Source organism: Sapajus apella, unplaced genomic scaffold (genome assembly GCF_009761245.1).
Source record: "Sapajus apella isolate SASKATOON/1434 unplaced genomic scaffold, GSC_monkey_1.0 scaffold17, whole genome shotgun sequence".
Lineage (NCBI taxonomy): Eukaryota > Metazoa > Chordata > Mammalia > Primates > Cebidae > Sapajus > Sapajus apella.
Window position 1 is genome coordinate 14015431 of NW_022436957.1, and position 18404 is coordinate 14033834.

Genomic DNA, 18404 nt, shown 5'->3' on the forward strand with positions numbered 1-18404 from the left:
TTCAGAATACACTATCCAATTATGTCACATACAGGAAGCAACTCTCACATCAACGTAGAAAAATACGGCAAAGCAATTGCCTAGGGCTCCTGCTTCATCTTTCAGAGGGCAGGGGCTCCCTTGCTCTTGACATTTTTCTTTTTTTTTTTTTTTTTTTTTTGGGGGGAAAAAAGGAGAAAGAAAAAGATTAAAAAAAAAAGAAAAAGAAAAAAAAAAGAATAAAGGAAAGGAAGAAAGAGGAAGAGGAAGAGGGAGAGAGAACAGGGGTGTTGCTTTATTGCCCGGGCTAAAATGCAATCTAAAAATGGGTATGCCTGTAATTATGTTTAATAATAGAGACAGGAAGAAAATAATTAACAAGCAGCCAACCAATATTTCATTTAAACCTGTACATACGTGTGATGTAGTACTGATAAGAGTGTATGTTTTGTGTATTTAAAGTGGAGAGTTCTATAAATGTTAATTAAGTCTACTTGTTCCGGATCTGAGTTCAAGTCCTGAATATCGATGTTAACTTTCTCTCTCACTGATCTGTAAGTCTCCCACTATTATTGTGTGGGAGTCCAAGTCTCTTTATAAGTCTTATATATCTGGGTATTTTTGTATTGGGTGCATATATATTTGGGATCTTTAGCTCTTCTTGTTACATTGATCCTTTTATGTAATATCCTTCTTTGCTTCTTTTGATCTTTGTTGCTTTGAAGTCTATTTTATCAGCAAAAATTGCAACTCCTACTTTCTATTTATTTATTTTTGCTCTCCATTTGGTTGGTAAATTTTTCTCCATACCTTTGTTTTGAGTCTTTGTGTATCCTTGCATGTAAGATGGATCTGGATGTAGCATACCAATGGGTCTTGGCTTTTTTTGCCTGTCTGTGTCTTTGGATTGGGGGATTTAGTCGATTTAAATTTAGAATTAATATCAATATATATGAGTTTGATGCTGTCATTTAATGTTGGCTGGCTGTTTTGCCAGTTAATTGATGCAATTTCTTGATTATGTTGATGTTCTTTATTTTTTGGCATTTTTTAGAAAGGCTGATACTGGTTGTTCCTTTCTATTTGTAGTGGTTCTTTCAGAAGCTCTTGTAAAGCAGGCCTGGTGGTGATGAAATCTCTGAGTGCTTGCTTGTTCACAAAAGATTTTATTTTTCCTTCACTTATGAAGCTTAGTTTGGCTGGATGTAAAATTCTGGGTTGAAAGTTCTTTTCTTTAAGGATGTTGAATATTGGCCCCCACTCTCTTCTGGCTTGTAGGGTTTCTGCTGAGAGATCTGCTGTGAGTCTGATGGGCTTCCCTTTATGGGTAACCTGACCTTTCTCTCTGGCTGCCCTCAGTATTTTATCTTTCATTTCAACCCTGGTGAATCTGGCAATTATGTGCCTTGAGGTTGGTCTTCTTGAGGAATATCTTTGTGGTGTTCTCTGTATTTCCTGGAGTTGAATATTGTCCTGCCTTGCTAGGTTGGGAAAGTTTTCCTGAATAATATCCTGAAGCGTATTTTCCAGTTTGGATTGATTCTCTTCGTCACATTCAGGTACACCTATCAAACGTAGATTAGGTCTTTTCACATAGTCCCATATTTCTTGGAGACTTTGCTCATTCTTTTTTATCCTTTTTTCTCTAATCTTGTCTTTTTGTTTCATTTCATTAAGTTGGTCTTCGACCTCTAATATCTTTTCTTCTTCTTGATCAATTCGGCTGTTAAAACTTGGGCATAGTTGGGGAAGTTTTCCTGGATAATATCCTATCAAACGTGGGGCTCCTCCGCTGGGAATCTCCTGGTGCATGAGCAACAAAAACTGGTCTGAAAGTGTGGCGTCCTCTCGTTCTCTGCGCTTTCAGTGGGAGCTACAATCCCGAGCTGCTAGTGATCAGCCATCTTGGATCTCTCTCCCTGCTCTTGACATTTTTCAGATTTAATGAAGTACAATTGGCAAATAAAAATTATATATTTAAGGCTAACATATATTATGTCCCTATATGTATGTCTAACAATAAAGTTTCATATACTAAAATAGAGACTCTACATTAATGTTATCATGGAAAGACCACTATCGGGCCCAAGTGATTTGTAGCTACTAGTTGCCTTGTAGCCCAATCCAGTTTTAATATTCAAATAAAGGTTAGCTGCCAGGTTACTTTTGTCTATGTCCACAGTTAAGTAAAAAGAGATATTTTTAGTATTAATTCCTTGATAATTTCATTATTACAAATAAATGAATTTTACATAGTAAAAAGCACTAATGCTTTTAAAAATTCTTTACAGACAAGAAATAGCTAAGATCAGAGCAGAACTGAAGGAGATAGAGACACAAAAAACCCTTCAAAAAATCAATAAATCCAGGAGCTGGTTTTTTGAAAAGATCAACAAAATAGACAGACTACTAGCCAGATTAATAAAAAAGAAAAGAGAGAATAACCAAATAGATGCAATAAAAAACGATCAAGGGGATATCACCACAGATTCCACAGAAATTCAAACCATCATCAGAGATTATTACAAACAGCTCTACACACACAAACTAATAAACCTGGAAGAAATGGATAAATTTCTGGACACTTGCCTCCTGCCAAGCCTAAACCAGGAAGAAGCCGAAACCCTGAACAGACCCATAACAAGGTCTGAAGTTGAGGCAGCAATTAGGAGCTTACCACCCAAAAAAAGCCCAGGTCCAGATGGGTTCACAGCTGAATTCTACCAGACATACAAAGAGGAGCTGGTACCATTTCTTCTGAAACTATTCCAAACAATACAAAAAGAGGGAATTCTTCCCAAATCATTTTATGACACCAACATCATCCTGATTCCAAAACCCGGCAGAGACTCAACAAGAAAAGAAAACTACAGGCCAATATCTATGATGAACATAGATGCAAAAATCTTCAGTAAAATACTAACAAGCCGATTGCAACAGCACATCAAAAAGCTTATCCACCATGATCAAGTAGGCTTCATCCCGGGGATGCAAGGCTGGTTCAACATACGCAAGTCTATAAACGTAATTCACCACATAAACAGAACCAAAGACAAAAACCACATGATTATCTCAATTGATGCAGAGAAGGCCTTTGACAAAATTCAATAGCCCTTTATGCTAAAAACACTCAATAAGCTAGGTATCAATGGAACGCATCTCAAAATAATAAAAGCTATTTATGACAAACCAACAGCCAATATCATACTGAATGGGCAAAAACTGGAAGCATTCCCCTTGAAATGTGGCACCAGACAAGGATGCCCGCTCTCACCACTGCTATTCAATATAGTATTAGAAGTTCTAGCCAGAGCAATCAGGCAAGAAAAAGAAATAAAGGGCATTCAAATAGGAAAGGAGGAAGTCAAATTGTCTCTATTTGCAGACGACATGATTGTATATCTAGAAGACCCCATCGTCTCAGCCCCAAACCTCCTGAAACTGATAAGCAAGTTCAGCAAAGTCTCAGGATACAAAATCAATGTGCAAAAATCACATGCATTCCTATACACCAGTAACAGACTTAAAGAGAGCCAAATCAAGAACAAACTTCCATTCACAATTGCCACAAAGAGAATAAAATACCTAGGAATACAACTAACAAGGAATGTAAAGGACCTCTTCAAGGAGAACTACAAGCCACTGCTCAACGAAATAAGAGAGGACACAAACAGATGGAGAAACATTCCATGTTCATGGTTAGGAAGAATCAATATCGTGAAAATGGCCATACTGCCCAAAGTAATTTACAGATTCAATGCTATCCCCATCAAGCTACCAATGACCTTCTTCACAGAACTGGAAAAAACCACCTTAAACTTCATATGGAACCAAAAGAGAGCCCGCATAGCCAAGTCAATTCTAAGCAAAAAGAACAAAGCGGGGGGCATCACACTACCAGACTTCAAACTATACTACAAGGCTACAGTAATCAAAACAGCATGGTACTGGTACCAAAACAGAGATATAGACCAATGGAACAGAACAGAGGTCTCGGAGGCAACACAACCTTTCTACAACCATCTGATCTTTGACAAACCAGACAAAAACAAGCAATGGGGAAAGGATTCCCTGTTCAATAAATGGTGTTGGGAAAGCTGGCTAGCCATGTGCAGAAAGCAGAAACTGGACCCCTTCCTGACACCTTACACTAAAATTAACTCCAGATGGATTAAAGGCTTAAACATAAGACCTAACACCATAAAAACCCTAGAAGAAAATCTAGGCAAAACCATTCAGGACGTAGGTGTAGGCAAGGACTTCATGACCAAAACGCCAAAAGCGTTGACAACAAAAGCCAAAATAGACAAATGGGACCTAATCAAACTCCACAGCTTCTGCACAGCAAAAGAAACAATCATTAGAGTGAATCGGCAACCAACAGATTGGGAAAAAATTTTCGCAGTTTACCCATCTGACAAAGGGCTGATATCCAAAATTTACAAAGAACTAAAACAGATTTACAAGAAAAAAACTAACAAGCCCATTCAAAAGTGGGCAAAGGATATGAACAGACACTTCTCAAAAGAAGACATACGTGAGGCCAACAAACATATGAAAAAATGCTCATCATCACTGGTCATCAGAGAAATGCAAATCAAAACTACACTGAGATACCATCTCACGCCGGTTAGAATGGCGATCATTAAAAAATCTGGAGACAACAGATGCTGGAGAGGATGTGGAGAAATAGGAACACTTTTGCACTGTTGGTGGGAGTGTAAATTAGTTCAACCATTGTGGAAGACAGTGTGGCGATTCCTCAAGGACCTAGAAATAGAAATTCCATTTGACCCAGCAATCCCATTACTGGGTATATATCCAAAGGATTATAAATTGTTCTACTATAAGGACACGTGCACACGAATGTTCATTGCAGCACTGTTTACAATAGCAAAGACCTGGAACCAACCCAAATGCCCATCGACGATAGACTGGATAGGGAAAATGTGGCACATATACACCATGGAATATTATGCAGCCATCAAAAACGATGAGTTTGGGTCCTTTGTAGGGACATGGATGAACCTGGAAACCATCATTCTCAGCAAACTGACAGAAGAGCAGAAGATCAAACACCGCATGTTCTCACTCATAGGCGGGTGTTGAACAATGAGAACACATGGACACAGGGAGGGGAGCACTACACACTGGGGTCAGTTGGGGGGAAATAGGGGAGGGACGGTGGGGGGTGGGAAGCTGGGGAGAGATAGCAAGGGGAGAAATGCCAGATGTAGGTGATGGGGAGGAAGGCAGCAAATCACACTGCCACGTGTGTTCCTATGCAACAATTTTGCATGTTCTTCACATGTACCCCAAAACCTAAAATGCAATAAAATAAATGGGAAAAATAAAATAAATAAATAAATAAATAAATAAATAATTAATTAAAAAAAAATTCTTTACAGGAAGAACTATGTAAGTGAAACATTTATACACCTATGCAAAAATCAACTACTGTTATTTTGAGGGCTTCATTTTACAACTCCAAACCAATCTGCTGCTTTGTTCCTCCCACACTCATGGATGATGTACATGTAAACCTGGCCTGCAATAGATAATACCACGTTTTCCACAGCCTTTTTATCTATCTTCTACCACTTACCAAACCAAGAGGAAGGGACAGCCTATCCTAAGCTGCCAGGGCAAACAGAGGACCACTTCACTGCCAACATCACTTTTCCCCTCATTTACAAGTAGTTCACCTACTTATACCAGCCTCTTTTTACCTCATCACCATCATCTACTTCATACTCCAGGCTCACTTCCACGTTTTTCAAAAAGTCCAGTAACCTAACACACATTATTTCTTCATACATAGTCTCCCGGTCATCATCTTAAGGAATTTGACCATCATACTCTTGATGCTCCATCATCCTGGCCTTATCACTGGAGATTTCAGCTATTCCCTGAAACGGCTATAGTTGGCAATCAACCATGTCCCCTTTCTCCACATCCAACTTCTTTACCTGTTATCTTTGCTTCAAATCAACTAATCAGGCTTTTACATTCTCATTATGACATCTAGCCACAAGCCCATATTCAATTTTCTTTCAATCCATTAGCTTTCTTCTGGCTTTGCTTTACTACTCCCCACTCAACCTGCACCCACTGTCCATCTCCATCAAAAACCCCTAACTAGTATCTCTTCTTTTATCACCCTTTGATCTTTGATCATGTCCAGAATGTCAGTCCCCATCTCTGAGTCACACTATCATCTGCTTTCTCTGGTCCTGAGCTATAGAATAAGGGTTAGCTGTCTTTTTCCAGGAAGAGCCAGATACTAAATATCTCACTCTTTGAAGCCCACATAAGGTCTCTGTCACAGATTCCTTTTTGTTTGTTTTTCTACAACCAATTAAAAATATCAAAAAAAAAAAAACAAAAACAAAAAAAACACTCTTAGCTTACAGGCTACATGAGCTAGATGTGGCCTTCAGGCTATTGTTTGCCATCTCCTGCTATAGAATGTTAAGATGCTACTGGTGTCTATAAAATCCATGCTAACCTCAACTGAGGAGTCACTGCTGCAACTCACTGATTTCCAAGTACGTTTCTATGGCAGAAGGCTTTTCCCTATTTAAGTTCCCATCTCCCTCCTTCTCTGCTTCATTCAGAAAATGACTCAACTTTCTTCTTTATGAGAAGATTAAAGTTATTACTGGATATTAAAGGCTATCTTTTGGGGGTGACTTTAAAAATCCCATTTCTCTGGCTGGGCACAGTGGCTCACACCTGTAATCCCAGCACTTTGTGAGGCTGAGGAGGGTGGATCACCTGAGGTCAGGAGTTTAAGACCAGCCTGACCAACATGGTGAAACCCCATTTCTAGTAAATAGGAAAAAAATTAGCTGGGTGTGGTGGCACATGCCTGTAATCCCAGCTACTTGGGAGGCTGAGGCAGAAGAATCACTTGAACTGGGGAGGTAAAGATTGCGGTGAGCTGAGAATGCACCATTGCACTCCAACCTGGGCAACCAAGTTTCACTCCATCTCAAAAATTTAAAAAATCTCATTTCTCCATCTTAAAATACTTTTATTTTCAACCATTCTCATCTTTTTCTCTTATATCAAATGAAAAATTTTCTCTCTACTTTTCTAAGTCCAATCTTCTTTTATTTATGCCTTAACAACATCTTTCTTTGGCTCCTATGGGACATTTTGATTTCAATTATCTCTTCTCTCTTCAAGGTATTTAATCATTCAATCCCCAACTCCTTGCTGTCTCTTACGACTTTCACATATCCCTTATTTTGAAGTTACCACTCTGTTTCTGATACGCTTTTAAGCCCTTGAGTGAATTCCCTCTTTCCATTCACTACTATGAATAAAACATCAAGAAGAATTACCCACACTTGATATTTCGATTTCCTTATTATTCCATTTCCCTAGCTCCTGTAATAAACTTTTCTTCCCAAAAACATATTTTAAAGAAATTCTTTTCCAAGGTCATTAGTGACCTCTTCTTAGTCACTGATATGTTTAGGCTTTGTGTCCCCAGCCAAATCTCATCTTGAATTATAATCCCCACATGTCAAGGGAGAGACCAGGTGTAGGAAATTGAATCATGGGGGCAGTTTCCCCCATGCTGTTCTCCTGATAGTGAGAGAGTTCTCATGAGATCTGATGGTTTTATAAGGAGCTCTTCCCCCTTGGCTCAGCACTTCTCTTTCCTGCTGCCTTGTGAAGAAGATGCCTTGCTTCCTCTTCGCCTTCTGCCATGAATGTAAGTTTCCTGAGGCCTCTCCAGCCATGCTGAACTGTGAGTAAATTAAACCTCTTTCCTTTACAAATTACCCAGTTTCAGGCAGTTCCTTATATCAGTATGAAAACAGACTAACACAATTACTAAACCCAAATAAAATGTTCATTCGCTTGACCAACTTACCAATTTCTACAGTTCTAGGCCCCAACTCTAAATATATAGAATAAAGAAGGGGAATAATTGAGCTCTAGATCTGGGTTCAAATTCCTGTGCCAGGTTGGTTTAAGACAGAACCTAAGAGTATAGTAGGTCCTCAAAAAATATTAAATGAGGCGGAAGGATCCAAGATGGCCGTTTAGGAACAGCTCAGGATTGTAGCTCCCAGTGAAAGCGCAGAGGGTGAGTGGACGCCGCATTTTTATTGCCCACAGACTAGGCAATTCCCAGGCGGAGGAGCTCCACAGGTCGTCAGCGCGGCTGTTTAGGCCAGCGCGGCTGGCGCCGCTGCTTTGCCCTGCGCAGCTGCTTTGTCAGCGCCCCGGAGCAGCGGTTCTCCGTACAAAATACACTGGTGCCCTTTCGGCTGGTGATTGGAGCCACGGGAAGTCGCCCATTCGTCTGTTTAAAAAGGGGACTGAGCAGAGAACCAGGACAGTAGATTCCAGGGGGCAAAAAAAAAAAAAAAAAGCGCCACAAATCTCAGTGCCGCTGTTTAAGCCAGCGCAGTGAGTGGCCGCGGGGGAAAACAAACAGACCCCGGCGCCTCTTCAACAGGCGACTGGAACACCAACTTAAAAAAGGCTCTGAGGCAGGGAGCCAGGCGATCAGGCTCGGCTGGTCCCACCCCACAAAAGAACAGCAATCAGAAACTCTCTGGATTGAGAGTTTCACAGCAAGCGCAGCTGAACTCCAGAGGGTTCAGCTCTGAGGAGGAGGGGCCTCCGCCATTACGGAGGCAGCCCGCCACTACGGAGGTAGTCAGCCAATGCTGAGGCAGCCCGCTGTTGCCAAGGCAACCCGCCATTGCTGAGGCAGCCTGCCGTTGCCAAGGCAACCTGCCAATGCTGAGGCAGCCCGCCGTTGCCAAGGCAACCCGCCACTACAGAGAGACTCCGCCTTAATAGAGGCGGGCCACCCTTGCCAAGGCAGTTCTAACTACACCCATATAAACAGGACTGCAGGGAAGTTCACTCGGCAGCTGGGCGGAGCCCACAGCAGTTCAGCAAAGCCTCTACAGGCAGACAGTGACTAGGCTGCCTCCTTGCTGGGCAGGGCAGCTCTGAAGGAAAAAAAAAGAAGGCAGCAGCATAACGGAAACTCATAAATAAAGCCCTAAATCCCTGGGACAGAGCACCTGGGAACAAAAAGCAGTTTATGAGTTCTGCTGCAGCAGACCTAAACATACCTGCCCAGCAGCTCTGACTGGAACAACGGAACTCACAGCTCAGCATTTGAGCTCCTATAAAGAAGAGACCATCTCATCAAACAGCTCCCCGACCCCTGTATATCCAAAGAGCCACCTAATAAAGGAGAGATCAGACTGACACCTGGCGGGTATCCTTCTGGGACAAAGATAGCAGCAAAAGAAAGCTGGTAACAACTCTTACTGTTCTACAGCTGCTGCAGGTGATCCCCAGGCAAGCAGGGCCTGGAGTGGACCTCAGCAGACCTACAGCAGAGGGGCCAGACTATCAGAAGGAAAACCAAGAAACAGAAATAACCTCATCATCAACAAACAGAACGTCCACTCAGAGACCCAATCTGAAAGCCAGCAACTACAATGACGACAGGTGGATAAATCCATAAAGATGGGAAGAAACTAGTGCAAAAAGGATGAAAACACCCAAAACCAGAACACCTCTCCTCCTAAAAGGGATCACAACTCCTCACCAGCAAGGGAGCAAGGTTGGATGGAGAACGAGTGTGATGAAATGACAGAATCAGACTTCAGAAGATGGGTAGTAAGAAACTTTTCTGAACTAAAAGAACATGTTCTAACTCAATGCAAAGAAACTAAGAACCTTGAAAAAAGATTTGATGAAATGCTAACGAGAATGGATAAAATAGAAAGGAATATAAGTGAATTGATGGAGCTGAAAAACACAACACGAGAACTTCGCGAAGCATGCCCAAGTATCAACAGCCGAATTGACCGAGCAGAAGAAAGGATATCAGAGGTCGAAGATCAACTCAATGAAATAAAACAGGAAGGAAAGAATGGAGAAAAAAAGGGTAAAAGGGAATGAACAAAGTCTCCAAGAAATGTGGGACTATGTGAAAAGACCTAATCTACGTTTGATAGGGGAGCACTACACACTGGGGTCTGTTGGGGGGAAATAGGGGAGGGATGGTCGGGGGTGGGGAGCTGGGGAGAGATAGCAAGGGGAGAGATGCCAGATGTAGGTGATGGGGAGGAAGGCAGCAAATCACACTGCCACGTGTGTACCTATGCAACAATCTTGCATGTTCTTCACATGTACCCCAAAACCTAAAATGCAATAAAATAAATGGGAAAAAAATATATATATATTAAATGAATTAATGAAAAATATTTTTAGCCTGCAAGTCAATGCTATACCCCCAAAACTAGTATATTCTATATAAAATAAGCAACTAAATTGTAGCAAAAAAACAGTAACTTTTCAGAACATAGCAACTATAGTGAAATCAATATTTGATCTATTTTGGCATTTGAAACCAAAGCTATAGTTTCCAATAGTACCCTAAAATATATATGTAATACATATATTTTATTCTATACTATAATAAAAAGCTCTTTGATGTATGGTATATATTTATGTATGAGCAAAGTTTAAAAAAGTACTATAACTTTTTTTTTTTTTTTTTTTGAGACAGAGTCTTGCTGTGTCACCCAGGCTAGAGTGCAGTGGTGTGATCTCAGCTCACTGCAACGTCCACCTCCCAGGTTCAAGCGATTCTCCTGCCTCAGCCTCCCAAGTAGCTAGGACTACAGATGCATGCCACCATGCCCAGCTAATTTTTGTATTTTTAGTAAAGACCAGGTTTCACCATGTTAGCCAGGCTGGTCTCCAACTTCTGACCTCAGGCAATCAACCTGCCTTAGCCTGCCAAAGTGCTCAGATTACAGGCATGAGCTACCACGCCCAGCCAAAACTTTTTATGTATGAACAGAATTTCACTTTAGAAAGCAAACTTTTCAAAGTCAAGGAGTCAGTTTTTTGGAGTTTTTTGGTTTTTTTGCTTGAGACAAGGTTTCACTCTGTGGTCCAGTGCAGATGTGCAGGAGTGCAGAGATTTGATCATAGCTCACTGCAGCCTTGAACTCCTGGGCTCAAGCAATCTTGCCACCTCAGCCTCCTAAGTAAAGGACACAATTTTATTTATTGCCATATCCCCAGCACCTAGAATAAAATACTTTTTAAACTGACTTAACTAAAAAGGAAAGAGTAATCATTCAATATATTACACATAAAAATTAAACTCCCAAGAGCAATCATATAACATACATATGTATATTTACACACACACACACACACACACACACACACACACACACACTATGCTGAAACTCTAATTAGTATTAAGCTACTTGAAATAGAAAATGGATTTGTTTAAATAAGGTTAAAACTATATACAGAACTTTAACTGTGTTCATAGTGATCACAAAGTGAATAAAAATCTTTTTGAAAAAGTTATGTGAAATATAAACAAGGATATGCTACTCATCTTTAATAAAACCTTTATGTAAACAACTAACACAAAGTTTATCTGGTTCTTCAGCTTATCTTCAGACAGAACAGAAAATGTTCAGGTAAAAAAAAGTCCACGAAATGAGAATTACTGAATTGTGGAAATGAAAAAGAAATTAACAAATCTTGGGAAACAATCTAGAAGGCAAGAAGTAAAGCCAGCAGGGGTCCTGGAAGCCTAGTATGGGGGAAACTAGAGAAAGAAAGAAGATAGGTGCCAATATTTACTGGGTACCTATTACATGCTAGGCACATCAATATCCATTATTGCATGAAATCCTCCCAAACACCCTGTGAGGTAGATATTGATTCCTCACTTTACACATCAGGAAACACAGGCTCTGTGAAGTTATGTAACTGAGCCAAAGGCACCCATTTGGTTAGCAGAGTTTGCCTCTTAAGCACATGCCTTTTCCAATGTGCCACTCTGCTTTCTGTCCTCTAACAACAACAACAAAAAGGTTCATCAAATTCACTCCCAAGTCAAGGCGCATGTGTTGTTTTTTTAAGACCCAAAGGACAACCTTGCGAACTCCTATGTGCTGTTTCACTATATAGTCAATAGTCAACAGGTACTCTCTGACAGGGAATCTTGTTTAGAAAAAAAAAATCAGATGTGAAGGCATATTTATAAGGAAAATATTAACAAACAGAGTAGCTCCTCCTCTTATCCATGGGGGATACATTCTGAGACATCCTCTTATCCATGGGGGATACATTCTGAGACACCCCCAACACTGGATGCCTGAAACGGCCGATAGGAGCAAACCCCATATATACTGTGTATGAATTTCTTTTCCCTTCTTTGCAATTTCATAGTCAGAAGTTTTGTTCTTACTGTAGACCTTGGCAACCTAAGCATATGACTTTTGTCTTTTCTTATTTAGTCGAGAACTTTCACATTTTCACTTAAAGGAGGCCTAGTGTTCATATACACTCAGCTGTGCTGCCCAATGCCTCTGCTTGGAATTTTGCTCCCTGTGCCACAGAGCCTAGGTTGCCATAAACTGGTCATTCATGGGCAGCAATAAGAGCAAAGGGGAGGTAGGTCAGGTATAAACCCCCAAGCTTCCTTCATTTGCTCCTGCTGCCATCCTATACCATAGCACTGGCTTCCTTGACTGGTGTCTTTACATACTGCTCTATTTCTTCTCTCCTTTTCCCCTACCTGTGTCAGAAGAGCCATCCATCCCATCCCAGAGGCCAACCTTGCTTTGAGAAATAAACATTCATAACAGCCAAGTCTGCTTTTCCTCTGAAAATACCTTTTGAATACTCAAGGACTGTTATTGTCAGATAAGAGTGACTTTACCTCTCCATAAGCACAGAAGTCTTTTAAATGCATGTTTATTTCCTTATTTTCAGCAACAACAACAAAATATCCTTTAAGAATACTTCAAAGGCTGAGGAAAACTCTTGAAGGAAACCACAAAGGGTAGTTACTAGTGAAAAGGGAAACAAGGAAGCATGTACTTATCACAACAGGCACCTGAAAGTCAGAAGCCAGCTGAACACTAAGAATTTTCTCAGAAGAGGTGCAGTAGAGATAGTATGGACATGGGGCTTTGTTACCAATTGCTCTTTACAGCTATTCCTTTCCCTGCTTCTCACTATCTATTGTAGAAACACTGGTTCCAGACTAATTAGGTTCAAATCCAGCTTTGCCACACAATACCTATGAGATTTGGGGCAGATTATTTAAATTCTGCCTGTGGTACATTTAATCAACAGCAGCACCACTCACATCACCATCCCTGTCTCTATTCCTACCCTCCTTTCCCAGGCCCTAAAGGTGTTCCTGTCCTCTTCTATCAATGGATTAGAGACTGGGGAAGGCATGTTGTCACTGCCTGACAAATGGAAGAAAAAAAGTTTCCTCTAAAGAAGGAACTCCTACTTACCTACACTCTCCCTCGCTAATACCTTCTCTCTCCTTCCTTTTTAAACTAAGCTTGAATGACTAGTCAATGTTCACCATTATTACCATTTTCTCATTTTTAACCTGCTGTAATAACATTTCCACAGATACCACCTTTTAAGGACCTTTGTGTGCTAATGTCACCAACAACTTCCTAACAGCCATTGACAATGGATGCCTCTTCCTGATCTCATTTGATTTTTGGCACTAGACACTTCTACCTTCTTTAAAACTCTTTCTTAGGTCTCACATAGCAACTCCTTCCTGAGTTCCCTCCTACTTCTGTCACTTTTCCCGTAGTGTTCCTCAGGATTGACTGCCTTCTCCCCATTCCCACCTCAGTTTTGAATACTCTAGTTCAGTCCCATTATTTCAGCTACTGCCTATAGTAATCATTCCCAAATCATTCACTCCCATGTTCTCTTGCCTACTCAAGTACATGCATACTTGTGCACATGCCTGTGTACTCTCTCCCCCTCTCTCTAGCATAGGCCTCTTGCAAGTTCCAGAGATGTTTTCAATAGTCAACTAGATATCTACATAAGCATCCCAAACTCAACATTTCCAAAAGCAGAATTCATTGTGCTTATCCTAAATGTTGTATCTTGATGAATGACAATACCTATCTGAAGTTCAGAAGTCTTGAAGTCATCTTTGTATGCTTCCTCCTTCCACATGTCTATCCAAGCCTACCCCTCCCAAGTACTTCCCAGATGTGTTCTTCATGCCTGTCAATGACTTGATTCAGGACCTCATAATGATAGAAACAGAAAGCAGAGAAATTCTGGGAGGGCGGGTCCCTGGCAAGGGCCCCACCCTCAAGCCGAAAAGCTTGATACATACCATGGCCCAAAGTGAGAACTTACATCCCTGTTTTACTACTCAAATGTTGCCTTTTCCAAAACCACCCATGGCCCACCCCACCCCACATCCTGTGCCCATAAAAACCCCAGGCTCAGCTGGCAGAGTGAGGAGAAACAGCTGGACATCAGAGACTATGGTTGGGCATCGGAGAGAAGCAGCTTGACTTCAGAGGGACAGCTTCACGGTGTAGCTTTGGGGGAGGACTGCCTTCCTGCTCCATCCCCTTTTCAACTCCCCATCCTGCTGAGGGCCACCTCCATCAGCAATAAAATCCCCCGCATTTATTATCCTTCAAATTCATTCACGCAACCTCATTCCTCCTGGATGCCAGACAAGAACTTGGGTACCACCAGTACAGGTACAAAAGGCTGTCACACTGACCCTCCACTGAGCTGTTAACACTTAGGCCATCTGTGGACAGCAGAGCTAAAAGAGCACTGACTATAACACTCCCTCTGGGGCTTCAGGGGTCACAGGCACCCCCACAGACACTGCCATGGGGTCCCCATGGGGTTTGCTCCTGCCAGCACCCAGAAGCACTCATCCTGGCTCCTGCACCTGCTCACCTGTGTGTTTCCTTTCCCACGAGGGGTGGAATGCAGCAGGTCCAAGTGAGAGGAGTTTGCCCCTGCTGGCACCAAAGTAGCTAGGTAGTGCACTCAGTTCCCACCCACAAAGGGGTCAGGGAAATATCCCGCTTCAATAACCTCTCACATAAGCTACAACATTAGCCTCTTAATTTCCATTCTGGGCTACCCTTTCTGATCCATACTGTAGCCCATAAGCATGATCTTTAGAAAATACAAACTGTATGTCACTTTTTCACTTATTTATTTCAAAATTTAAAAAATAAGTAACAAATAAAAGAGAGAGAGACCAAATTATCAACCAAAGCACCATAATCTAGGCAGATCTTTGGAGAGAAAAACACCAAGAGTGGATGGATGGGCAACACTGAAGCAAAGGCTGAAGAGGGAGGAAGCTGGAAACTCTGCACAGGGTACCTGAATGCCAGGGCTAGCTCCCACCCCTGAACAGCTCCTGGGAAAGGAGTGAGCAAAAAAAACTGAATAACAGCTCACTCTCACCACAGACTTCTATGATTTTAGCTACAGAGGACTCTGCATCCCCCATGGGCATGTGAGTTGGCAGAGGGATCGCCCCAGGAGACAGAGACAGGCCTTTGGATGGTGCAGAGCCCAGGAGGTTTTATGCGGTGGGCAGCTCTGGCAGAAAGCAGCCACAGACACCCAGCTAATCTCTGAGCCAGGAGACAGCTGGGCCAGCTTCCCCATGGGAATGGAGCATACCTGCTCTGCAAGCCCTCCTGCCCCAACAGCCCTTCCCACGGCCAATGCCTAGCTACCATGCAGGAGCAGGTGCACAGTACAGCCCCTGCCACCCAGCCTGAGTACCTTGCTGCAACTGATTACTTTCCTAGCAACCAAGAAGCACATCAGATCCCTCAGCACAGCTGGAACCTTACCAGGGGCCACTGAATGAATGTTCCAGTTCCTCTAGGGCTATAGCCTGTAACTAGGGAGTATGTAGCTGAGATCTGTGACTGGCATTTCAGGAGAGGAGGGACCCCCCCCCCACACCCTTGGAGCACTGATAGGGGCAAGACATGTAGGTTCCTGAGACAGGGCAGGAGTAGGGTGTGCCTCCCTGTGAGGGCCAGTCCAGAAGGGGTGTGGTATATTTCTCTGCTGCAGCCCCTGCCCAACGGGACACCACAACCTGGAATATCTAACAAAAGAATCACAGGCACAACAACAGTCATGAGAAGGGGCTCCCCCAAGGCCCAAGAGCAGACCTGGGGAGGGGATCATTTCTCTTCCCCCACACCCCACTATAGAGCACACCTGTGGACACAAGAAAGTACAAAAGCACAGATGGGTATTAATCTAGCTCTCTACCAGCTATTACTGTCAAGTGCCATCTACTGGATCACAGAACAAACTACAAAACCAAAAATTATCAGGCTAATAAATACACCTATAAATCAAATGTAAGAATTCACCTACACATAAAGATACTGCACAAGGCATTGGTCCCCTGAAAGCATCCAGAAATGAAGCCAATGGACTATCCCCAACTTACACCACAGTTAAAGGAACACCAACCCTCCTAGATGAGAAAGAATCAGCACAATAACTTTGGCAATTCAAAAAGCCAGAGTGTCCTGTTACCTCCAAAGGAGTCTACTAGCTCCTCAGCAATGGTTATTAATCAGTCTGAAATGACAGACATTGAATTCAGAATCTGGATGCACAAAGAAGCTCATCAAGATTCAAGAGAAAGCTGAAATCCAATCCAAAAAATCCAGTTAAACAATTTGAGAGCTGAAGGACAAAGCCATTTTAAGAAAAAACCAAACTGAACTTCTAGAACTGAAAAAGTCACTCTAAGAATTTCATAATACAATCAAAAGTTTTAACAGCAGAACAGACCAAACTGAGGAAAGAAACTCAGAGCTTGAAGCCTAGTTATTTTAATCAACTCAGTCAAAAATAAAGAAAAAATGATTTTTAAAAATGAATAAAACCTGAGAAATATGGGTTGATGCAAAGAGACCAAATCTATGACTCACTGGCATTTCTGAGAGAGGAGAGAGAATAGGCAACTTGGAAAATATATTTGATGATACAGTCCATGAAAATTTCCCTAATCTCACTAAAGAAGTTGACATACAAATAGAAGAAATACAGAGAACACCTGCTAGATGGTCAAGACAACTATCCCCAAGGCACATAGTTATCAGATTCACCAAGGTCAATGCAAAAGAAAAAATTTTACAGGCAGCCAGAAATAAGGGTCAAGTCATGTACAGAGGGAATCCCATCAGGCTATCAGCAGACCCCTGAGCAGAAACCTGACAAACCAGAAGATATTGGGAGCCTATTTTCAGTGTCCTTAAAGAAAAGAAATTCCAACCAAGAATCCCATATCCCATAAAACTATGCTTTATACATGAGGGAGAAATAAAATCCTTCTCAGACAAGCAAATGCTGAGAGAATAGTTTTCAACTAGACCAGCCTTACAAGAGATCCTTAAGGGAGTGCAAAAAATGAAATTGAAAGAATGACACGTGCTACCACAAAAACCCACTTAAGCACATAGCCCACAGGCACTATAAAGCAGTGCAATTAAATCTACATAACAACCAGCTAGCAACACAATGACAGGATCAAAATCACACATATCAATACTAACCTTGAATGTAAATGGGCTAAACACTCCACTTAAAAGACATAGAATAGCAAGCTGAATACAAAGACAAGACCCAACCATCTGTTGTCCTCAAGAGACCCATCTTACAAGTAACAAAACTCACAGGCTGAAAGTAAAAGGATGGAGATCTATCACACAAACAGAAAACATAAAGAACAGGAGTCACTATTCTTATATCAGATAAAACAGATTTTAAACTAAAAAAAATTAAGATAATGAAGGGAATTATATAATGATAAAGGGCACAATCCAACAAGAAGTCTTAACTATCCTAAATATATATAGACTCAACATTGGAGCACCCAGATTAATAAAACAAGTTCTTCCTGGCCTATGAAAAGACTTAGACAACCACACAATAATACTGAGAGACGTCAACACCTCACTGATCATTGAAACAAAAAACTAATAAAGAAATTCTAGACTTAAACTCAACACTTAATCAACTGGATCTTATAGACATCTACAGACTACACCACCCAACAACCACAGAATATATATTCTGCTCATCTGCACACAGAACATATTCTAAGATTGACCACATGCTCAGTCATAAAGCAAGTCTCAATAAAATAAAAAAAACTGAAATCATATCAAGCACACTCTTAGGCCACAGTGCAATAAAAACAGAAATCACTACCAAGAGCTCTCAAAACTACACAAATACATGGTAATTAAACAACGTGTTTCTGAATAACTCCTGGGTGAACACCGAAATTAAGGCAGAAATCAAAACATTCTTTGAAATGAACAACAATAGGGAAACAACTTACCAAAATCTCTGGGATGTAGCTAAAACAGTGTTAAAAGGAAAGCTTATAGTCCTAAATGCCTTCATCAACAAGTCAGAAAGAACTCAAATTTAAAAATCTAACTTTGGGCCAGGTGCAGTGGCTCACGCCTATAGTCTCAGCACTTTGGGAGGGTGATGCAGGCAGATTGCCTGAGGTTAGTAGCTCAAGACCAGCCTGG

The 18404-nt window shown here is 41.4% G+C and overlaps 1 protein-coding gene across 8 annotated transcripts in view; it reads right to left on the reverse strand.

The window, feature by feature from the left end:
• The window catches only part of SCML2 (Scm polycomb group protein like 2), a 122382-nt gene that overhangs the window by 27737 nt on the left and 76241 nt on the right, over window positions 1-18404 (reverse strand). The gene's annotated exons all lie outside the window — the stretch shown is intronic.